This window comes from Bubalus bubalis, chromosome X (assembly GCF_019923935.1).
Source record: "Bubalus bubalis isolate 160015118507 breed Murrah chromosome X, NDDB_SH_1, whole genome shotgun sequence".
NCBI classification, from domain to species: Eukaryota; Metazoa; Chordata; class Mammalia; order Artiodactyla; family Bovidae; genus Bubalus; species Bubalus bubalis.
The window spans coordinates 83,663,997-83,688,656 of record NC_059181.1 but is presented as its reverse complement, the minus strand read 5'-3'; the positions used below and the strand labels follow the sequence as shown (position 1 = coordinate 83,688,656).

Below are 24,660 nucleotides of genomic sequence, written 5' to 3'. Positions count from 1 at the left end.
TCATATATTAAACATTCTTATCACAATAATAAATAAAAGATTCAGGGAATGACCAGGATTCTGTCCACCCTTAGTATAGTCTTATACCTCTAATATCATTTCCAGAGTCAGGTACCTGGCATCACATAGACGATTTTACATGTCAATCTTGTTTGAAATAGAAACTCAGAAAAATTACTTGTCAGGAGCAAGCTAAAGGAAGCAAGAAGCAGGACCGTGCCTTAATTTTGGTCCTCTGTTCTTATTTTCACGTCGTCCTTATGTACCCAGAACAGTCTTAAATATCGATCCTAAGCAATTGTTCTTGGTTTTCTTCCTGGTAGATGGAGTAAGACATTGTAGTGGAAATAGATTTGTGCCTGGAATTCGAGTCCTGACTCTCCTTGGGAGCTCTGTGGTCATGGAAGAGTCACTAAACCTTTCTGAGCCTTGGTTTAATCAAGACTTGTGAAACAAAGGAGTTGGGCTGGAAATAATAACTAATGCCTCTTCCTGTTCTGGGTTTCTGTTATGATGTGAATTTACATTTCCAAGGTCTGGTCTTATCCATGGAACATCTCATACCTAAAAGGTGTGAGGGCACCCGGGGTATCTTTACCACCCTGAAAGCCTGACCTTCTTCCATTAGTGATCCATTTCATTGGGCTTAGCATTGTTTCCTCCTGCTAGTCTTCCTTTTGAGAAGCATATAAAGGCACTTCATTCTAAATCTAGGTCATTTTACCTGGTTGGGAAAGTCAGGGATTTTGATGTCCAGAGATTTTTAAGTGGGAAGATCAGGGTGTATGTAACACAGAGAGACCTCGAAGGGTGTCAGAGACAAATTTCACCTCCTTTACAATTTTTATGCAGCTTGGCTCTGAGCATTGTTATGACTCAAGCTCTGTGCTTGGCAAGGCTCAAACAAGAATAATCTCTGCTTGGTACCAAATCAGAACAGGGAGTCCCTAGCTAAATGTCAGATTCAGGTATTTCTGACAGATTCTGAATGGAGCTCTTTATTAAGTCTTTTGATAAAAGGAACTTGTTTAGAAAAGCCAAAACACCCCTTTGAGTAAACCATGTACATTGTTACAAAACTGTGAACTGGCCTACAGGCCCAATCTTAGACACCCTCTTTTTCATCATTGTCTTCTAATCCTGTTCTCTTCCATGCTCGTCCTCAGTAGTTGCAGGAAATCCCTCATCTCTGTTTATCTTGCCTGTCACCAGCACTCAATCCTCCTATCCTGGAGAAAAGCAATCTCTTCTTCCGCATGCTCTCAGTGTTGAGGTACCACAGTGATAAAGAGTTTCTGCTTTTAATGGAGAAAGACTCATTAATGTAGTTGTTGCTTTTCTCTCTCTAACAATAATACCTATCATTTATTGAGTCTTGCTATGTCTCAGGCAAGTTTGTGTGCCCAAGGCACTGTGAGACCAAACAAATATAAATATGGAAAGGTCAGAGTTTGGAGCACACAGAGGTTTATTGCACAGGGAAGCAAGGAGAACCAGGGGGAGGGGTTCATGCCCCCCAAAACCTTGAATTTCCAAAGGATTTTGTGCATGCATGCCAAGTCACTTCAGTCGTGTCTGACTCTTTGTGACCTTATGGATAGTAGCCCACCAGGCTCTTCTGTCCACGGGATTTCCCAGGCAAGAACACTGGAGTGGATTGCCATGCCCTCCTCCAGGGGATCTTCCCGACCCAGGGATCAAACCTGAGTCTCCTGTGTCTCCTGCATTGGCAGGCAGATTCTTTACCACTGCACCACTGGGGAGCATTCTTTTTTTCGCCATGCTACATGGCATGCAGGATCTTAGTTCCCCAATCAGGGATTGAACCCAGGCCTGAGCAGTGAAAACGCTGAATTTCAACCACTGGAAGTTCTAACCAGGGAAGTCCCCAAGCAAAGCATTTTTAAAAGCAAGATGGGGGATGAGGGTCTCAAAGAACGTGATGATCTCTGGCACAACTCTCTGGTTGATGTTGAGGCTACAGGGCAGTTAACATCCTTAGGCGCTGGCAGGTGGGTGGGGGTGGGGGGCGCTACATCCTCCTGATCATCAAGTAGTTAATTTCTTCCATTAGGTGGTGGTTTTAGCATCTGAAAAACTCAGGAAATATGAATGAGATACTATTATCTGGGTACTTTAGAGAGAGGCACTACAACAGAGGATATGGGAGAGAGGATCTGTCCTGAGAAGGCCCCAGAGCATCCTGCTCAGTTACAGTATCACTCCACTTGGTTCTCACATCTCTCCACCTATTTTATAAGTGGATGGCAACCCACTCCAGTATTCTTGCCTGGAGAATCCCATGGACAGAGGAGCCTGGTGGGCTACAGTCCATGGGGTCGCAAAGAGTCGGACATGACTGAAGCCACTCAGCATGCACTCATCCATACTGTCATTCTCCAAGATTTTTCAGCTAGAGCTGTATGGCCCCCGAGCACAGCTTTTGCCCCTAGCACTGCCAGCCTCTTCTGCCTGATAGCCATCTGCATACTCTTGGGACTGCCCGGGCTGCTGTGTGGGAGACAGGATTCCTCCCCTGATGACAATTGATGGTTTCTTCTCGTGACTTAGAAGACAAAGACCTAGCTCATGGGGGAAATATTCATAAGGTTATCACCCCCAAGAAATTAAAATACATCTTCTTTCTACTGTCCTTTCTGTACCGAATTATTCTTACAGGAGATGTTAGTAGCAGAATCAAAAGAAACATTTTTGTATGCTGGTTGGGGACTGAGATCTAAAACTTATTACCTCTTTTCTGCTTCCTAACTTGTGAGTTGCACCTGAATGCATCCACCTAACTGAAATACTTTTTCAAAATCTCATTTTATTTAATTTCTATTTAGACAATGCACTAAGCCATTACCTTCCATCATGGAGATCAATAGATGAATTTGAAATTTCTTTGCAAGGTGTCATTTAAAATAGGAGCTTTGGGAATTGCCTGGTGGTTCAGTGATTAGGACTCAGTGCTTTCACTGCTAGGGCCTGGGTTTGATCCTTGGTCACTGGGGAACTTAGATCCCACAAGGCCCATGGTGCAGGAAAAAAAAAAAAAAGACAAAGGGTAAAAAATGAGCTTTGCCCTAAAAATCTGAAGACTTGAGTCCCAATTCTGGATCTGCCACTTATTAGCCTGTGTGTATGTGCTAAGTCACTTCAGCCGTGTCTGACTCTTTGCCACCCTATGGACCATAGCTCACCAGACTCCTCTGTCCATGGGATTCTCCAGGCAAGAATACTGGAGTGGGTTGACATGCCCTCCTTCAGGGAATCTTCCCAACCCAGGGACTGAACCCACATCTCTTAGTCTCTTTCATTGGCAGGCAGGTTCTTTACTACTAGTGACCCTTGAAGAGCCCTTATTAGCCTGTAATGTGTTGTGGTCCATGTGCGGGTTGGAAAAGAATTTCCAGAGATGAGGGAGAATGAGAGGAGAGTAAAGTTTATTAGAGGGGGAGATGCTGTTAGAACAGGGGGCTGGCTCAATGAAGAGCCAAACCCTTTAAGCAGGCTAGCATTCAATCTTTATAGCCTTAAGATAGAGAAAATTCCTACTGGAATGCTGGTATTAGGTGATTGGTTAGGATGCTATAGGGTGAGTATTTTACCTAATACGGGGTCAGGGGAACTGGTCAGTTTAGATCCGGAGGCTCATGACAACAGTTGCTATGGGGCTTGGTCAGTTCCAAAGATTTTTATCCTGTGACCTTGGTACATGGTTCTTCATAATGTTAGGCAAATACACTTAATTTTGTTAAATCTGTTTCCTCATCTGTAAAATGCAAATAATTATATTTTCCTTGCTTAATTCACAGAGGTGACATGGTAGGGATACCACTATTAGGAAGTGCTTTGTTAATCTACAAGCAGAAGCCACTGGACAAGATGAATTGGAATGCTCAAAAGGTCATGAGTGGGAAGGAGACCTTCAGCAGGGCTCGAAGAAAGGGGTTCATCAAGGATTCAGTCATGGAGAAAAATTATGCATCTTTCAATTGGATTCACTTTATCTTAGCTTGAGGGGTGCAGATCCGAAGTCTCCAGCTGGATGCCTGATATTCTTCAACCCTCTGATTTCCAGGAAACAAGTCTTGGTTCTCATCTAAACTGAGTGCCCCACTTCTAGAGGGAGAGTGGCATGAGGACGAAGCGACTGCTTGACACCAGTGAAACCAGGCATCTGGATAATACTGGCTGGATGAGCAGACTAAAAAGTAGAGAATTGACTGCATGCCACCTTGGTTACAGGGCTTCCCAGGTGGCGCTGGCAGTAAGGATCCTACCTGCCTAATGCAGGAGACATAAGAAATGTGGGTTCGATCCCTGGGTTGGGAGGATCCCTTGGAGGAGGGCATGGCAACCCACTCCAGTATTCTTCCCTGGAGAATCCCATGGGCAGAGGAGTCTGGCGGGCTACGGTCCATAGGGTCTCAAAGGGTCAGACAGGGCTGAAGCTGGACTTAGTACCCACCTACCCTCACACCTTGGTACAAGCACAGAGATTTGGCAATGGAGTGAGAGATAGGAGAAAAGGCAGAAACTCAGATCCTGTATGAAGTTATGGCGCCTCAACTCCCGAAAGTTAACCCCAAGTTAGAACAGAAATTGCCTTCTGGGTAGTCCAGACAGCACGGACATAGCGAGCAGCTCACTCAATACCATGTGATGGTGACTGTCCTTGGCCTCTTGGTGTCTAGTCTCCTTAGCTATAGGTTTTCCAAAGATACGTGTTAAAGGATGCAATTTATCAGGGCCCAGAAAGAAGACTGAAATAAGGACGTGTTCATTAATGGCAGGCCTGGCACCATACTGCTGAGCCCCTTCTCCCCCATCTTGCTCATTTCACCTCCAACCCCGATCCCCAGACCAGCATAATCAGGTTTGGGAGACTGAAAGGGCTTCAGTTCCGCCTGGCTGCAGGAACCATAAATTCCAGACTAGGTCGGAATTGGAATAATCGCCGTCAAAATACACCCAGATGCTCTTACACACCCAGGCGCGCGCGCATCCCCAGGCCATGGGGCGCACGTGAGCCCACGCCCCGCGCGCCCAGCCCTGCCCCTCGCCGGAGCATCCTCCGCAGCTGCCACAGAAGCCGCCGCCTCCTCCTTCTCCTCCTCGTCCACCTCCTCCTCTTCCTCCTTCTACGGCCACCGCCGCGGCTGTTGTGACTCCCATCCCCTCTTGTCCTCATTCCTCTCCCAGTACTTGCTCCTCCTCCCATCCCCGGCGCCTGCTGCCCGGCGCCGAAGGGCAGAACCCTCGGCAACGGCTCCCCTCCGCTCGGGCCACGAAGAGGCTGGAACAGGTCTGTGTCGGGGGCGCTTTGTTGCAGGCTGTTGAAACGCCAGTGGCTCCAAGAGCCTTTGGGGCGGGGAGGGGTGGGGAGGGCACGGAGCAGACGGGAGGGTAGATTATTTCTCAGGTTTTGGTCTTTTTCTATGAATAGATGGGATGCGATGCGGTGGGAGGGCAGTCCGGTCCCTTTGCCAGTTCGCCGTCCCTGTGGCTTTGGAGAGAGAGCTCGGTAGCTGCCCGGACTCGTGACCCTGCCCACCTCTAAAGCTCTCTTTCTTTGGGCCCCCAATCCCCACATCCACTTCCCAGAGCTGAGCTTTCTCTTGTTGGGGGCGCTCATGGGTGGGGGTGGGGAGAGATGGATAGAGTCAGCGGGACGCCTGGGTGCAGGAGGCTTTGTTGCCTACAACAAAACCAGTCCCCACCAGCTTCCAGTTCCAGGCTAGGCTACAGTCTGCCGGTAGAGTGGGGTGTGGATGGGGCAGTCTGGGGAAGTGAGGGAATGTGAGGGGCACTCCCTGTGTGTGACTGGCACACAGGAATGCATATTTGGGAGGGAGATGGTGCAGGTTTTGTGTGGGGTTTTTGAGTGTGAATTGGAGTGGTGTGTGTGTGTGTGTGTGTGTGTGTGTGTGTGTGTCTGTCTGTCTGTCTGCACCACGGGGCTGGCCTGCTCTTGGCATTACATGTCCTTGGGTATCATCCCATGCCAAGCCAGACTGCAGTAACACACAGGCAGATCAGGTCCAACCTGTTCTGTCCACATCAGAAGGGTAATGATGGTTTCAAAGTCATGGAAATCCCCCCAGCTGGGGCTGATGCTTAGGACATTCTGGATGTGGAATCTCTAGCCAGGTTGGCCAAGTCCTACTGGACATCATTATTGTTCCCCCAAAGATGCCCAACTTTCTTAACAGGCTTCTCTTCTCAGCCAATGAGGATACAAAGCTCTTACAGTGATCCCTGCAGTAACTCCCCCCACCCCACTTCCTCACCCCACCCCTTTAATTAGTGAATCCTCATGTCTTTACTGCAGTAATGTTAGCGGTGGGTGAGGAGGTAGCTGTATTATGTTTGGAGAAAACGGACATACTAAAAGCATCATGTATTAGTTGTGAATTTGGTTTAGAGGGTTTTTTTTGTTGGTTGATCCATAAGGTGTGAACTGGCATGGCAATTTTTTTTTTTTTTTTACCAAAGAGAGAAGAGTTCAATAAAAATGAACAAAACTAGTAAGGCTTCTCTTTGAAATTTTAATTTATGATTTTAATAAAGTGTTGTTTTTCAGGGTCGAAAAATGTACAATTAATAACAGTGATCATTTAGTCAAACAACCGACATTTATTAAACACCTGCTATGCACCAGAGGTGTTAGGTATTGGAAGTATAGAAATGAATAAATAAATGAAACATCATCTCAGCTCTCAGGGAGTATACAGTCTAGTAGGCGAGAGAGAAGGTGTAAACAGATAATTACAGTAGAGTTTGACAAGGCCTGGGCAGGGTTCTGTAAGACCATGGAAGAGGGAAGCCTGCCTAGAGGAGTGGGAAGAAGATCAAGAAAGGTTTCATGGGCGAAGTGACATTTGAATGGGTCTTGAAGAATTAATTCACCAGGTGGTTAAATTGAAGTGACAGCATATATAAAGATAGAGGAATCCTTGGATGGGTCACTGTTACATTCTCAACAAAGTTAGGATGAATCTCCTTGGACTGGGATGGTGATTAATAGTGAATTCAAAAGGAGCCGGTATTGCAGACTGATACGGATCAGAATACATCCCCATCTTAAGAAATGTCTAGCTCATTTATTAATATTAGTGTGTTTTGCTTTAAGCAAATCTGATATATGTAATTATGGATTAACAAGGCAAATGAACTAGATGAGGACAGTATTCACATTGCAGAATTTGTTGTTTTACAAAAGGATTCATAATCAGATCATCTTAAATAACAGTGCCCCTGTGACCTTTACAGTGAATATTATACCAAAAAGCGATTTATACAAAATTGTTCCCATAACAATGGATGGATACAGAAAGGTATATTTGTATTACATTTACTTTATGCATACAAATTTACCAATTTCAGTGGAAGTGTTTTTCCTCATGGTGTGGATGTTTAATAAACACTAAAAGAAAACGTGAAAATGGCAGTAATAAATATGAAATCCTTTGTGATCTTCTATCATTTGAATTGTATATGCGTGCATGCTAAGTCACTTCACTTGTGTGTGATTCTTTGAGATCCTATGGACCATAGCCCACCAGGCTCCTCTGTCCATGGGATTCTCCAGCCAACAATATTAGAGTGAGTTGCCATGCCCTCCTCCAGGGGATCTTTCTGACCTGCGCCAAACCCGTGTCTCTTATGTCTCCTGTATTGGCAAGTGGATTCTTTACCACTAGCGCCACCTGGGAAGCTCCAAATTGTATATAAAAATACAAATTAATCAGGACAGAGTCTTCAGGGAGTTTTACATTTTAGGTACTTTTAGTAGTGTCACTGGTAATTAATAATAGCACAATATTTCTGTGCCATATGTTAGTTCTAAAATGGATATATGATGACCACTCTAATTCTCATGCAATGAAGCCAGAACAGGGGCAGATTCTGAGTCTTCTGTTTTGTTGTGTGGGCACTGATTGCATGGGCTGATGAATGGCACTAGGAATGAACCTAAGAGATGGATGATTTCTACTGGAAGTGCCTGGTGAGCACAAAATTCTGCTAGTTAAGAGTGTGGACCCTGAACGTTTGGACCAGCATCCCAGGCATTTACTCCCTTCAATGAAGACCCAAAATAGCTCTGGCTTCTATTTGAAAGGTGTGGTGTGCCAGCAGAAGTAGGCAAGCTTGAATCGGCTTCCTCTCATCTGGCCAGTGCCCTGCTGCAGAGGAAATGATGCCCTGAGGTCCTTTGGGTGCATCAAGGTCCTTTGGTCACTGGCTGTCAGTATCAGAAGGTATGGGGCATTATCTCTAAGAAACATCCTCTACAGCTTGGGCTAGAACGGAATTGATCTGTTACTATGGTGATACTCAGATTAGTCTAATGGCTAGGACAGTGCTTCCTAATGCGGGTTCCGAAAAGACTAGTTCCATAGGATGGTAGTAGGTGTTACACACACACTCACACCCACCCACCCCGACACACACCCACCCCCCCACACACACCCACTGAGTTTTGTGGTTAAGTTAACTTTGAGAAATTCTTGCTTAAACAGAAACAGTTTTGTTTATTGCAGGGCTTCTAAAAGCCGTCACTAGGCCAGTGTATATCTTTGCCCACAGAACCTGGTGTTCCAGCAAGCATTTGGTGGAGCTGGAGAGGGAAGAACATTCTTTGGGCAATGCCAGGCAAGAGCATTTTTGCACTGAGTTTCGAGGCTGTCATTGTCTTGCTGAGTAAACTTGGATGACTCCCTTCAGCCCTCTAGGCTTTCCTTCCCCCATGTGTAAAATGAGGCTGATAATGATCATTGCTCTCACTGACTGTGATGGTGTGATGACAACTAAGATAACATCCCTGCAAGTATTTTGAGCTCCTTAGAAGAAAGGCTCTATATAAACTCAAGGTTATTATGAAAGGGAAGTGAAGAATTAAGGCAATTATCTCCATAGTTCGGGCCCTAGTCCTGTTTTTCTGCTGCCTTATTGGGCAGTCTGCCTCAGTTCTCTGTCTGCTTTGACTGCAAAAAATCTATATCCTCATCCAACCTTGGGTGACTCAGTTCTCTGGGGTTACTTCCTTTCACATCCTGACATTTTCAGCATGGCCTTTAATTTCCTGATCCAGAGGTATCATCAGTGCAGCCTCAAGGAAATCCCATCAATCTGAATGCACCCTGCTGACCAGAGAGCCCTGGAGGTGGGAATTAAATGTAGTTGGAAAATTGCTTTTATCCTTCAGACTCATCCTCCTGCAGAAGCAGTTCTAAAGGACCATCTTGGAAGCTGAATGCTATGGGCTCCTCTCCAGTGGCCCCAGTGCCCCATCTGGACCAGAGTCCTGTTCGCAGGAGAGGTTTCTTGACCAGTTTCCAGGGTCCCTTTTGCCAGTAGGAAGTCATGGCCATCTTTAAGGAAATTTAAAGCAAAAGCAAAACCACTCTCATGACCATTGACCCTTCCTGATTCCCGTGACTCTTTGTTAATTTCTTCTTTTCCTTACAAGCTGCCTTGAAAGGATAGAGTTCTTGAGGATTAACCACTAAACATTGCAGACTGGGTTTGAGGTAGAGACTGAGGTGAGGGCATTAGAGTTAGCAGTCTACGGTGCTCTGTACATGGACCAGCAATTTCCCACATGCAAGCGGCAAGCTTCCATCGCAGTAGGAAGGATTTAGGTTCAACCACAAGAGGAAACTGTGTGACTTTAAGATGTGATGCTGGAAAGTGAGAGTGAAGTCATTCTCTGTCCTGGAGAGCTTAGTGGAAATGCCTGTCCGAGAGGAGAATCATAGCACAGTAGAGCTGCAAGTGCCTCGTGAAGTTCACCTGATTCAGACGTTCTCTTTGGATGAGGCAAATGAGGCCCCGAGAAGTGCAGTAAGCTACCCAAGGTCACACAGCTACCATATGTCAGAACGGAAGTCCTCCTAAAAGCTAAAACTCAGATCTGCTGCCTCCTTATGCTCTTTACACAGCTTTATACCCAGCTGTGTTCTTGTATGGGGCCTCCTTGGTGACTAGACAGTAAAGAATCTGCTTGCAATGCAGCAAACCTGGGTTCGATACCTGGGTTGGGAAGATCCCCTGGAGAAGAGACTGGCTACCCACTCCAGTGTTCTTGCCTGGAGAATTCCATGTACAAAGGAGCCTGCCCGGCTATAGTCTTGTATATTTGAGGGGAGTGTGGATTGGCTCATTCAGTGGGACTTGGAGGTCATGTCCAAGGCTGAGTTGTGTGGGCTGTAGCAGAGGAACAGGTTTCTCTGGGAGGCCTCAAAGGCCTGCCTCCTTGTATCTCCGGATCTCCATTCCTTTTTGAGCGTATGGTTGTCTGATTCACCAAGCCATGCAGCTAGCTGGAAACCTAAGGCCTGGGTGTTCTGCCAAGATACCCAGTGGGTGATTAAATCATCCCAGTCCCTCTGCCTTGGTCATTATTAACATTGCATGGACTAAGGACCTCCTTGAAAGTCTGATGAAAACTATTGATGCACTCCCCAGAGAAGGGCCCACATCCGCTACCACAGGCATGTAATGTCAGCGTCATCTAGGTTTGTAGCTCCTGGTCTGCTGGCTGTTGGTGTTGGTACACAGCCTAGGATCACATGTAGATGCTCCCTAAATTCTGAAGACTCCCAGAGCTGGAATTGTCAGTATTATCTAAGGGGAAATTGGAAGTACTGGGATGAGCCTTGTGCCAAATAGACTGGGGTGGTATATAGGTTAGAGTGAAATTTCTTTAGGATGAAAGAATGGGATTGAATCCTGGAGTTGAAGGAAAAACAAAAAAGGAACTGAAATGAGCTAGCCATTTCCCTTTCTCCCAACGTTATGAAAGAGATAAGGAGAAAAGGAGGCATGGCATAAAGAAAGGTGGGAGACTTGGAAGAATGGGAGAGGGAGATCATTCTAGAAAGGGTGTCCATAATGTCACCACTACATGAAACAAGCTCTTCTGAAAAAATGCAACAACCCTTCTACCTCTTTCCAGACTTTCTCGTCCTAGTTCAACTTCTAAACAGCAAAAGCTCATGTCTTTGGGAATTAGAAATTGTCTTAGATCCTGGAAAACCATGTCCTTGAAGGGGACATTTTTAGAGGTTTGGAGTGGGAGCTGGACATTGTGGGGGAGTGGTACAGCTTGCCTCACTTCTTCTTTAAAAAAAGCATTTTTATGATCAAAATAATACATGCTTATGGCTTGTAAAAATAGGAATATGAAGTAGAATGTTCCTGGCCTCTCCACCACTGATTACCCACTATGTTCACAGTTTGGTATGTATAGTTAAGTGTGTGTTTCTATGAATATTCATATATGTATTCATGTGCCTAAAATAGTCATAAAAGATGTGACCAAGACACCATATACTGCTCTATAGTGTGCACTTCACTGGACACTGTGTCTGGAGGTCTTTGCCTGCCAGTATACATCTAGCTAGTTTATTCTTTTTAACAGTTGCGTAGTATTCTGTCATCCAGTTGTGACCTAATTTTTTTTTTTTAATCCAAGCTTTATTGGTGAATTTTACATTGTTTCAAAGTTTTACAAATTATTAAATACTGGTGCAGCCTACTTCCTTCTACATATGTCTCTCCATACTGTGGCCAGAATTTTTGTAGTGTAAATTCACAGTGGACTTTCCAGGTGGCTCAGTGATAAAGAATCTGCCCACCAATGCAGGAGACTTAGGAGACACAGGTTCAATCCCTGGGTTGGGAAGATTCCACCAAAGGAGGAAATGGCAACCCATTCCAGTATTCTTGCCTGGAAAGTTCCATGGACAGAGGAGCCCAGCAGGATACAGTCCATTGGATCACAAAAAAGTGGGACTTGACTGAGCGGCTGAACACACACACAGATTCACAGTAGTGACCTTATTGGTTCAAAGAGTTTAGTTTGCACATCTCTTTTATTTTTTAGAGAGCCTGCTCATTTGCCTCCAGGAACTTGATGGTGACTTACCTTGTCCCCCCAAAATGGCCATTTCTCCAAGCTCTTCCTCACCCATTTCAGTTAGGTTGGTTGATCCTTTCAATCTTTGACAATGTGAATTCTTGAAAAAGTCTCCTTTTCCTTTGTGTATTTTTTTTGAGTGCTAGTGAGGCTGAAGTATGTGTATGGCACATCTGCATTTCTTCTTCAGCATTGGCATTTCATATCCTTTGCCTATTTTTCTACTGGGTTGTTCTTTCTCATTGTGATAACCAGAATCTCTCTATATTTTTAGTAGTAATAATTTAACTGTGATCTATATTGCAAATACAGTAACTAGTCTATTATTTATCTTTTGACTTTGATTTTAGTGTCTTTCATGACACAGAAATGTTTACGATTTTAAAAAATAATCATTGCCACTCTGTTCCTTTATGAGCACTTCAACAATGCCACCATGAACGTCTGTGGACTCTATTAAATGCGTTTGGCTCACTATTTCCTTAAGATAAATTCCTGGGATTGGGTTTGTTCAGTTATATATATATATATATATATATATATATATATATAGCTAAAGTGCTTTCTAAAGTGTTTTTTTTAACCAATTTGCACTCCAACTGCAGTATATCAAAGTATACTTTATTCCTCCTCTTGAGATCTTCTGATAATTCAGGTTTTGCATCTTAAATCAAGTGCTAGGCAGGAACTCATAATTGGCATCACCAAAGGCTGGGGCAGAAATCCCTAACTGCATGTGAAACACACGTAATACACATTTCACCTTCAATTATTTAAGCAAACATGTTTTTAATTCATCTCCAACTAGAACTGTTTCAAAAGCATTTTCCAACATCAAGTCCCTCTAAATTCACTGTGAAATGAATGGCTATTTAGGGTCATTTCTGCTGGTGGCCACTGCAGCAGCAGACAATGGCAAATGAACTTTAGAGGTGTATGTTGTAAGACATTTGGAACAAAGCTACTACTGCATCGTCACTGAACTCAGAGGTCAGCTAGATTGATTCCAGAATTTTCCAGAGGCTGAGCACTGAGTAGGAGTCGGCTTCTCTCCGACTTGCCTTCCAGCAAAGAGGACAAGTTTGAGGCCCTCCCATGAGGAGTTATTCTAATAGAAATAAACAGTGATGTCACCCTCTGCAAAGGGAATAGTGACAAACAGGTACAGGTGTAGCTTTTCTTGTCACTCTGCCTGGGCTGGCTTCATCGTCTTGCATCTCTTTGCTGCCAACATCCAGGTATGGTCAAGGGAATTTCGGTGTTTGCTTTAGGCCACACGTAGGATTAGGAGAAGGTGGATATCAGAGCAGTCATTTGTGTGGCTTAAGAACTGTCTTTAGTCTGAAGAGTGAGAGCAGCAGTAGCAACCTTTAAATCCTTTGGGGGTGGTTGAGCATGCTGTGGGGTATGAAAGAGCAGTGATAGTTGGTACCCATTTTACAGATGGAGAAGATGCATCTGGAAAGGAGAAATGCTCTGAGAGTTGGACGTGCTGGAAAAGTCACCTGACATACCTCCAACACATGCTAGTTAAAAATCTGGCCACATTTCTCCTCTAGGGATGGATGCTGCTGCTACGTCACTTCAGTCATGTCCGACTCTGTGTGACCCCATAGATGGCAGCCCACCAGGCTCTCCTGTCCCTGGGATTCTTCAGGCAAGAATATTGGAGTGGGTCGCCATGCCCTCCTCCAAGGGATCTTCCTGACCCAGGGATCGAACTCGGGTCTCCCACATTGTAGGCAGACACTTTTACCTTCTGAGCCACCAGGGAAGTCTGCATTTGAACTATAGCCAGTTACTATTTGTGGTTTCCCATTTACCTCAAAATCTTGGTATTTGGAAAATGACTTTAGATCCTATCTAATATATGTGGGTATTTTCTTTTAAAGGCTTCGAACTGATGGCCAGTAATTATTGCTCTTTGCTGCTTTGAAAAAAAAAAAAAAAGAATGGCTTTGGCTGTTAAATTAATGAATGTCCTGGAACTTCCCTGGTGGCTCAATTGGTAAAGAACCCACCGGCCAACATAGGAGACACAAGAGATGCAGGTTCGATCCCTGGGTCAGGAAGATCCCCTGGAGTAGGAAATGGTAACCCACTCCATTATTATTGCCTGCAAAATCCCATGGACAGAGGAGCCTGGCAGACTACAGTTCATGGGGTCACAAAAGAGCTGGACATGACTGAACACACACACACACACACACACACACACACTCATCTTAAAGCTAGGGTGTCCCTTCTTTGATGCTGAATTATTTGTCTGTTTATTTATTTATTTTGGCTGTGCTACATGGCTTACACAATCTTAGTTCCCTGACTAGGGATTGAACCGAGGGCCACAGCAGTGAAAGCACCTAGTCCTAACCACTGGACCACCAGGGAACTCTCCAATGCTGAATAATTTATAACTGAAACATAGCCACAAATATGGTCTCTACACATAAATCATGTGATGAATTTCTCCTTATGGGTGGTCATAATGGAAAGGGCTATATTTTCTTTTCTTTTTAAAACTCTGCTTGATGCTTTTCATAGAACTGAGGATTGTCATGTTTTGTTTCCTAAGGATTATTCCCCAAAGGTAGCACTGCTGTTTAACTCATTAGAACCAGGAGGGGTTATCTACTGTTCCCAAACTTAAACTTGAAAGGACAATCTTATTAAGAAGCAAAGTCAGTCAGTTAGTGGAGCTTACAGGAAATTGGGAGGCAGACACCTGAATCCCAGTTCTGGTTTTGTTCTAATTAGCTGTGTGACCTTGAACAAGTGTTCAATGTCTCTGAGCCTCAGATTCCTCACTCTTTGTTAGGAACAGATTATATTGTAGTCCCCTTCATCTAAGCAAAGCATACTTGTCTCCAGAGTCAAAACCTGCTTAATGACAAAATCATTTGAAAGTGAAAGTGAGAGTGAAGTCGCTCAGTTGTGTCCGACTCTTTGGGACCCCATGGCCTGTAGCCTACCAGGCTTCTTGGTCCATGGGATTTTCCAGGCAAAAATACTGGAGTGGGTTACCATTTCCTTCTCCAGGAAATCTTCCCGACCCAGGGATTGAACCTGGGTTTCCCACATTGTAGGCAGACACTTTACCATCTGAGCCACCAGGGAAGTCCAAAATCATTTGGGAGCACATTAAAAAAATATGTTGGAGTCCCCACCTCAACCAGTTGAATCGGAAACTCCAAGCGTGGACCCAGCTAAACTATTTGTTAACCAGCTCCTTCGACGATTCAGAGATGGCTGTAACTCCTTCCCGTGGTAACTTTCAGGAGGCAAGAACTGAGTTTTCCAGCCTGAGGGAATGAAACCCATTTTCCAAAGTGGGAAACTCCAGGTGTCTCTGGCTTAGAAACCTGTGATATGAGACCTCATTTGGGGAGGCTGGTTTGCGACCTTGTTCCCTGGGGCTAGCTTCTGCAGAGGTGAGTGGAGAGCACACTGTTCTTTTTAATAAGAGCAAGTCTGAATGAACAAACTGACCATTTATTCAATAATGAGCATATTTCAGGCCCTTTGGCACAAAATCTTTGGTCGAGGCATTTCTGAGAAAGAACAAAGCGGTTTCCAGAATTCAGACCTTTCTGCCCAAGCTCTCCTGTGAATCCCTTTTGAAGCTTCCTTCTTCTATCCCTTCTTTGACTTTGTAAACTTTTCTTTCTCTTTCCTTCATTCAGCTCATGGTGTTGCTGTGGGTTCTCTTGTTTCATGGGATTTCAACCTCTGAGCTTTTTAGGCCCTCATCTCCCACCACCCCACCCTTCTTTAAACACCTTCTCCCCACCCATCACCCCTCACTTCATCACATTACTGATTTCATTTCCTTCAACCGTAGGCCCTCTCTCAATATTGTCCTGTTCTCTAAGTGCTGAAAGGAAAGGGGTCAGCATCAAGATACACGCCTTTGGGGATTTCCCAGGCTGTCCAGTAGTTAGGACTTGGCACTCCCACTGCCATACTGGGTTCAGTCCCTGGTTGGGGACCTATGATTCCACCACCTGCACAGTGGAACCAAAAAAATACAAATGTACACGCCCCTTTGCTCCATTTCTTTCCTCGGGTCTCAGCCTTCAGCCCTTCACTTCAAAACAGGGGAAATTGGAGCTAGAGAAATGCTTCTTCAAGGCAAAGTTTCCGAGACAGCAAGTCTTCCTCTTTGTCTATAGCCATTATTTACTAAGCCGAGTGCCAGGTGCTGTGCCACTGTCCTGGCATGCATTATCTCACAGTCTCTTCCACAGCTGCATCAGATAGGCACTCTTAGTATTCCCATATCCCAGAGGAGGAAACTGAGGCACAGAGCCACTAAGGGACTTGTACAAGTTCAGTCAGCTGGTAGTAGCAAAGTGGATCTATCTGTCTGGTCCTAGGGCCTGCATGATTACACAGAGTATTCTGCTATTAAGGATTCCCCATGGTGTATATCGGGCTTCTATGATGGCTCAAACAGTAAGAAATCCGCCTGCAATGCAGGAGACACAGGAGATGCGGGTTCAATCCCTGGGTCTGGAAGATCCCCTGGAAGAGGAAATTGCAACCCACTCCAGTATTCTTGCCTGGGAAATCTCATGGACATAGGATCCTGGCAGGCTACAGTCCATGGGGTAACAAAGAGTTGAATACAACTTAACATGCACGCATGCATACAGTATCTACCTCCTACCTTGTGGTGTGTATCAGGCTGGGTTGTACTGGAGGCCAATCTATGCAGCAACAGATTTTCTTGGGTGTGAAGAGTCTGAGCCCTGAAGAGCCTCAGTAACTTTAAACACCAAGAAAGAAGGGGGAGTTGGTTGTAATGGCAGAATAATGTTGCCAGGGTTATTAAGTATCATTTTAAGGGTGGGCCCGGGAACCTGGTTTTGATTCTTGAGAACTGAAAACTGAGTAAAATTGCAACTATTGGCATTGAGAAGTACATTCCTGAGACCCCTGTGACTATTGTTAGTTTCATAGACCCTGGGGATGTGAAACATACTTGGTATTTTCTTCCTCCCACTCCCTTCCGGAAGCCAGTGCCAAGAGCAGAGGTAGGGAATGACTTCCTGGATGCTCTCAGCTAAAAGGGGACTGCAAAAGGGGAGAGAGCCAGGAAAGGGGCCCAGAGTAGGCTAAACAACATTCTTGTTGGCTTGGATTCTTGAGTTTCCAGCTCACCCAAGTCCTTCTTGTCTGATTCTCATTATCAAACTTGCAACACGAGGCAAGGAATATTTGGCATCCACCAATACAGACTCATTGAATCGTGTTGATGTGACTCAAACTCATGGGTACAACAAATCCATGCCCAGAGATTTCCAGAATATTCCCATGGGAGCAAGTCTGTCTTGGAGCCATAACCTAAGACCCCATTTGAAGGAGACCAAGTTTTCACTTTGACTGGAGTGCATGGATCGATTTAACATTACTACAGAAAAACATTTTTTTTTCTTTTTCTTAGCTCCTTCCTGGAAAGATCTTACACTGGCTATAATTTCTCTAAAATCTCTTTTGAGTTGGAGATGCCAGATGAAGACTCCCACCTCTTTTCTGCAGGGTTTGTCCTTTTTATTGTCATGTTCAGTCATGGGAGTCAGTGGGCCTAAGGGTCTCTTAAGGCCTCAGTCACTTGCTCCATGTCTAATGCCTGACAAGTCACTTGGTCTCCCTAGGCCTCGGTTCTGCCATCTGTAATGATCCCGACTCTCCAGTTTCCATGGGGATATTAGAGCAAGCAGATCATTGAAAGCAAATGGTCCAAGATAGATGATTGTAGTTGTCTTCAGGTTTTCCCTGGTAAAAGAGCTGTTTTGGAAAAAAAAAAGAGAGAAAGAGAGAAGTAGTAGAAGGTTCAAGGGCTGAGAGTTGGAATCATTTGCTTAAGTTCAAATTCCTGTTCTGTCTCCTACTAGCTATGCGATCTTGGAAAGTTTCTTAACCACCTAATTGCCTTAGCTCTGTACAATGGAAAGAGTAATAATTATACCTATGTCATAGAGCAATAGTAAGGAACCAAAGAGATAATACATAGCAAGGGTCTGCCCCATAGTTAGTGCTCAGTAAAGAGCAGCTATTTCTTTTATGATGATGAGCACCTGAATCCTAGTCCAGCAACTCGCTTAGCCTCCTTAAACTTAAGTTTCTTCACCTGTATAATGGGAACAATCACAGTAGTCACCTCATAGGGTTTTTTGAGGAATAAACAAGCTCATTCTTGCAAGGTTCTCAGCACACTGCTTGGCCTGTAGAAGTGCTCAAGAAAGTATTGTCAGTTGCCAACTTAGTGGCCCTGTAGGCTCTTTGGCCCCTGGCTTCTCCATGTCTGGGCCACCTCTGAACCTAACTCCCACCCCAGCAGAGGTTTCTGATGCCTGTTGTTGAGGGGAGCAGAGGAGACAGCCTTTCTGCCTGGAGACCTCCTGAGAGCTTCCTGCAAAAACCCTGCACCCAGGCTGTGTCACCTGGGCTGCTTCTGGACAGCATCCAATTGATTCCTAGGACCCCAAATGGTTCACAAAGTGACAAAAATGAGGACAAGGCAGACCTTGCTTATCAGCTCCCATAGGAACCTGGCCCAAGGCAGCACCAAGTTTTGTTAGCTGCCCCTCCCTTTCCTCCTTTGGCAGCCCCACCAGGCACGTATTCCCTTCTGGCCTTCCTCCAAGACAACAGGCCAGAGGGCCCTGCGTCTCCTCCCACGTCAAGGAAGGCAAGCAGATGCTGCCATAGTGACAGTTCCTACCAGATCAATAGAGCTGGGAATTGAACCCTGGTGACAGGGCCTGCCTTGAGGGGGGCTACCTCCCAGGGCATCGCCTACCTCAGCCTGGTGACCAAGCAACCTGCCCTGCCCACCACTGGCTGGGCACCAGCCTTGAAGCCTTTCTCTATACATTTATCTGCACCTCTGGGACCCCACAGTGACTGCCCATTTCAGGCATATGCTGTCCTCATCGGATTCCTCAGTGACTTTGCCTTAGTTCAGCCCTTATTATTTCTTTCCTGAACTGGTCAATATTATTATTGCTGCTGTTGAAGCTGTTAATAACAGTAGGAATAGCTAACATTATTGAGTGCTTCCTGTGTGTGAGGCACTATGCTAAGTACTTCATATGTACTTTCGTATTCCATCCTCCTAATAACCATTTCAGGTAGGAGGCGGTATAGTACTACTAGAGATATCGGTCAGCCTGGAGTGCTAAGGGTCCAGATGGGATCTTGGACACCTATAAAATATTCAGAAGGGGTTACATGACCCAAGGGGACTTTTTGATGTGTTAGGGTTAGCCAAAAAGTTCTTTTGGGCTTTTCCATAACATGTTATGGAAAAATCTAGCAAACTTTTTGGCCAACCCAATACTTGGCCAAGAAGCCCTTCTATGCCACCCTTTCCACTTTTCCACTTGTACAGCAGACATTGGTACAGCAATGTTCAATTGAATGACTTGGACACAGCAGATGTTGCACATTCTGAATCCTGCTGGGCCCCTGGCCATGGCTGGAGATATGGGAGCCATACCATCTCTAACTGCTTGCAGCACAGGAGGATTTTTGCATCTGACCCACCCTGGGGTTGCTTGGATACTAGCTGGGATCAGGCTAGGGTAGCCCCATGGTGAACATGACCAAGTAAAGATCACACTTCTTAGCCCGAAGTTTCAGACTTTCTATTACATGGGCTTCCCAGGTGGCTCAGTGGTTAAGAATCTGCCTGTAATGCAGGAGACACAGGAGGCGTGGGTTTGATCCCTGGGTAGGGAAGATCCCCTGAAGGAGGAAATGGCAACCCACTCCCATATTCTTGCCTGGAGATTCCCATGAACAGAGGATCCTGGTGGGCTACAGTTCACGGGGTCGTAAAGAGTCAGACATGACAGCACGCACACACCACATTAGATAAATGACTATGACACCCATTTCCAGTAGTATTTACTTAACACAGACCCCACACTCCAGCTACACCAGGCTACCCTCATCCCCAGAATACATCTTGCACATAAATACCCATTTCCATGCCTCCGTTCATGGTGCTCTCCTACTGGTTCTTCTCCAAAAATCCTTCTGAGAACATCTCACTTCTTTGCTCCTTTCTTCTTTCATCCCAAGGACCCATTGAACATCTGTTATATACTAGGTGCTGTGCTTGGCACTTAGAATGTGATTATAAACTAAACAGACATATACTCTGCCTTCATCAAGCTCACAATTTAGTGCAGGAAACAGACATTAAGCAAACCAACAGAGACATATATAATTAGAGTTGAACCTCAAACAGTATGAGGTTTGGAGCACCAACCTCTGTGTCACTGAAAAAAATGTGTATAACTTATAGTCAGCCCTCCATATATGTGATCCCAACCTATCTGCGATTCCCACCCATGGATTCAACCAGTGATCATGTTGTACTGTGGTATTTGTGCTCAGTCACTCAGTCATATCTGACTCTTTGCGACCCCATGGACTGTAGCCTGTCAGGCTCCTCTGGCCACAGAATTTTCCAGGCAAGAATACTGGGGTGGGTTGTCATTTGCTTCTCCAGGGGATCTTCCTGACTCAGGGATTGAACCCTTGTCTCTTGCATTACTGCTGAGCCACCTGGGAAGTCCCCCCACATCAGAAAATATCCACATGTAAGTGAACCCACATCACTCTGACCCATGTTGTTCAAGAGTCAAATGTGTAAGTTGTGATAAGTGCTGTAAGGGAGAAGAAAGGGTGGTTATGAGAGATGGTTACAAGGGAGACAATTTAGATGGGAGGGAATGAAGAAAGGTCTTTCTGGGGGAAGTGACATCTAAGCTGAGATTGGAAAGATGAATAAATAATAACAAAGAATATTCCAGATTGAGGGACCAACGTGGGCAGACACTTGAGGTGGGTGCTGGCCATATTCAACTGACTCAAAGAGTTAGTGAACCATGGAGAAAGTGGTGCTCAGTGAGACTGGAGACCACGTGGGGGCTTGCAGGCCATGGTAATGAGTTCCCTCTTTATGTTGAGTGCATTGGGAAGCCATGGATGTGTTTAAGTCAGGGATCAAAATGATTAATTCATATGTTTAAAATAGTCCTCTGACTGCTACACAAACTTGGCCTGTAGAGAGGTCTGAAGGGAAAGAAGGCCAAGACTAGGTGGCTGGGATACTAGTTCAGGAAGAGAGATTCTGGTGGCTTGGACTAAGGGGTGGCAGTGGCCATGGAGAGAAGTGAGCAGATTTAAGATACATATTACAGCTAGAGCCAAAAGGACTTGCTGGTGGACTGGATATGCTGGCAAGGGGAGGGAGCAATCAAGGGGGACTTCCATGTGTCTGACTTGAGTGAGGAAGATGGCAGTACCACTAACGGACATGGGGATGTAGCCTGAAGCCAATTCAGAGTTTAGCTCTCCCGTGCCACATTCTGTCTCTAACGGTTATGTAGCATATATACTGTACTACCTTGTTTTGATGATAACATGAGAGTATTTGTTGTCTCTCTGTCCCTGCATGCTCAGTCACTTCAGTCGTTTCCAACTCTTTGTGACCCCATGGACTGTAGCCCACCAGGCTTCTCTGTTCATGGGATTCTGTGAAGAATAATGCAGTGGGTTGCCATGCCCTCCTCCAGAGGATCTTCCTGATCCAGGGTTCAAACCTGAATCTCTTGCATTCCAGGCAGATTCCTTACCTCTGAGCCACTGGGAAGCCCCGTTGTCTCCCTAGGTAGGTTTTAAACTCTTTGAGGACACTGACTATGTCTTCCTCATGTCTGTATTCCCCAAAGCACCCAAGACATCATATATTGAAGACTGATCAATTAAGGGAAGGAACTTGTTTATTTTTCTATTTTACTCTTCTCACTAAGGCATCAGACATGAATGGATCAAGCTTTTATTTAAAAAAGAAAAAGATATGTGCCTGGATAGACTTTGAACTGCATTTAATCATTAATCCCCTTTTGAACAATTGCTGCTGTGTCAGCATGATGCACAGGGCACACCAAACCTTGGTCCTCAGATCATCCTTCATCCATGCAGTGAAGCCTCTGTGTTCATGGAAGCGTGGCTTCGTGGGAATGTGCAGGCTAGCTCAGGATGGGCAGAGCGGAAGACGAGAAGTGACCTAAGGGCCTCAGTTGCTCAGGCAGGTGTGGGTTTTCATGGCCGTGGGTAAGCACGTACTATGGTAGCATGCTGTGGACCTTAGAGTCCATCACAGAATAGACAAAATATAGCGGGGTTGCAGCATCTAGACAAGAGAAAATAAGGAGGTGCCCTATGCAGTGTTTATGTGATTCTTGCAGTTCTCCAGGGAGTTGTCTGATCCTATAGTTCTGAGGTAGGAGTTCAGGAATCTGCATTTTTACAAGCATCCCAGGGAATGGTGGTGCAGGTAATCCCTGGATCACACTTTGAGATGTCCTGGCTTCAGAGATCAGCCCTGGAACTGAAAGTGTGTACAGCTAGCTCCTTGGGGACAACCTGGCCCATCCCTGCTCCCTTCTTGGAGGAGGTCCAGAGTCATCCTCAGGAGCCCCAGGAGCTACACACACAGATGTAGACATGCATGGGCACCCAGATGAGTGACAGAAAAAGAGACGTAACAGTCCTGACCACCAGAATGGGAAGGGTCAGGAGGTCAGAATCCATAACTTTGTAGCTGTACCTGGGAACTGACTGGGCTTCCCTGGTGGCTCAGTAGTAAAGAATCTGCCTGCCAATGCACGAGACAGGGGTTTGATCCCTGGGTTGTGAAGATCCCCTGGAGAAGGGAATGACGACCCACTCCAGTATTCTTGCCTGGAAAATCCCATGGACAGAAGAGCCTGGCAGGCTACAGTTCCTGGGTTTGCAAAGAGTCAGACTCCACTGAGAAGCATGCGCACACACAGGTCCATTTTAGCGAAGGCCTTAAGGGGGTGCTAGGTGGTGGGTTAGTCTGCAGAGGCAGCACCCTGGCTGGTCCCCACAGACTGCTAAGGTTGCTTTCCAATGAGGAACTGAGCCAGGCCTTGCCCTGTACTCTAATGGGCTTCCCTCATGACGCAGATGGCAAAAAATCTGCCTACAATGCAGAAGACCGGGGTTTGATCCCTGGATCGGGAAGATCCCCTGGAGAATGGAGAGGCTACCTACTCTGGTAATACCCAACCAAGGGTATTGGAGGGGGATGGGTATGAATTTAGCATCTCAGTGGGATTAAGGGTACCCAGCAGCTCCCTGCCTCCCGAGACCTGATCCTGGTCTAGTCAGCCCAGCTTCCTACCTAACCAAAACCTGCTTTGCATCCACCCCCTGTAGTCCAGACAGAATGGAAACCACCTTCCTCCAACTGTCCATGGGGTTAACTCGAAGCAGGTCCAACATCACTGCTCCCACTTGCCCTGCCTTCAGCCTCTCCTGATGGAGACCCAAGACTGACCTGGTCATCATTTGCAGAACACACAGCCTATAACAATGAACATCTAGGGGTCCACTTCACTTCCTGTTTTCCAAAGCCACCAAGAGAAACTTGCAAGCTATCATCACATCCTCACCTTCTATCCACCTTGGACCTGACTGTATCATCTGAATTCCCCAAATCTGGAACTGGCCTAGGTGGTAATCAACACCTCCCCAGCTTGTTTCAAGTCTGGGACAGCTTCACCCAGTGATTTTCTTCTAAAAGGAGTCAACTCCAAATTTTGAGACCTCTTAAAGCCTCTCCATTCATGTGATCCTCTGCCACTGTCATAAATGTAAGCCCCTTCCCACTCTCCTGGGGCTTTTCATCCCCATACATGTTTGTACTTTCTTTTCCTCACCCCCATCGTGCCTCCCATGATTTTGTCTGTGTCCTTTGAGACTCAGGTTGCACATCGACTAAGTCCCCTGGCTCTTCCCTCTTGCTGTGTCATCCACCTCCGAGCATCACAGTGCTGGCTACACATTAGCGTCACCTGGGAAGCTTTTTAACAAGGACTGAAGCCTGGACTCCCTCCCTGGGGAGATTCTGATTTAACCGGCCTGAACTGGGGCCTGGGCGTTTCTACTTCTTAAAGAGCCACACCCCAGGTGATGCTGATGTGCAGCCAGATTTACAAACTCCTGACACCTGCTTGCCTTAGAGGACATATCCATTCTCTTGCAGCTGCTTATTCTCTGGGGCTGCACACACCACATTGCTGAGGGGTGATGTCCACATGCTCTTATTCTCTGATACTATTTTCAGGCCTTTTTTGTCCATCTTAAAAAAAAAAAAGAAAACAAGCCAACAGATAATAGAATTCAATAACAACTAAATGTATTGTTTATAGTTTTAAAAATATTTTTTAATTATTTTTTATTTTTAATTGGAGGGTAATTGCTTTACAATGTTGTGTTGGTTTCTGCTGCACAACAATGTGAGCCAGCTATGCCTGCATGTGTGCTCAGTTGCTCAGTCATGTCCGACTTTTTTTGACCCCATGGACTGTAGCCACCAGGCTCCTCTATCCATGGGATTTCCTGGACAAGAATACTTGCATGGGTTCCCATTTCCTTCTCCAGAGGATCTTCCTAACCCAGGGATCGAACCCGTGTCTCTTGTGTCTCCTGCATTGGTAGGTGGATGCTTTCCCCCGAGCCACCCAGGAAGCCCCAAATCAGCTATAAATATACATTTATCCACCCCACCCCATTTGTGCATCTGTCCCACCCAACCCCCATCCCAGCCCTATAAGTCATCACAGTCTAAAAGATAGATTGTTTTAAAAATGAAATAAAATTAAATAAATGCTCCTTTGAGGCAT

General features: G+C 45.5%; 1 long non-coding RNA gene across 1 annotated transcript in view; it reads left to right on the top strand.

Annotated features, from left to right (window-relative positions):
• Nucleotides 1-4,984: 4,984 nt before the first annotated feature.
• The window catches only part of LOC123331836, a 50,087-nt gene continuing 30,411 nt past the window's right edge, over nt 4,985-24,660 (top strand). Inside the window, exon 1 of the long non-coding RNA XR_006548630.1 lies at nt 4,985-5,311. This is a non-coding gene — a long non-coding RNA (uncharacterized LOC123331836). The remainder of the gene's footprint in view (nt 5,312-24,660) is intronic.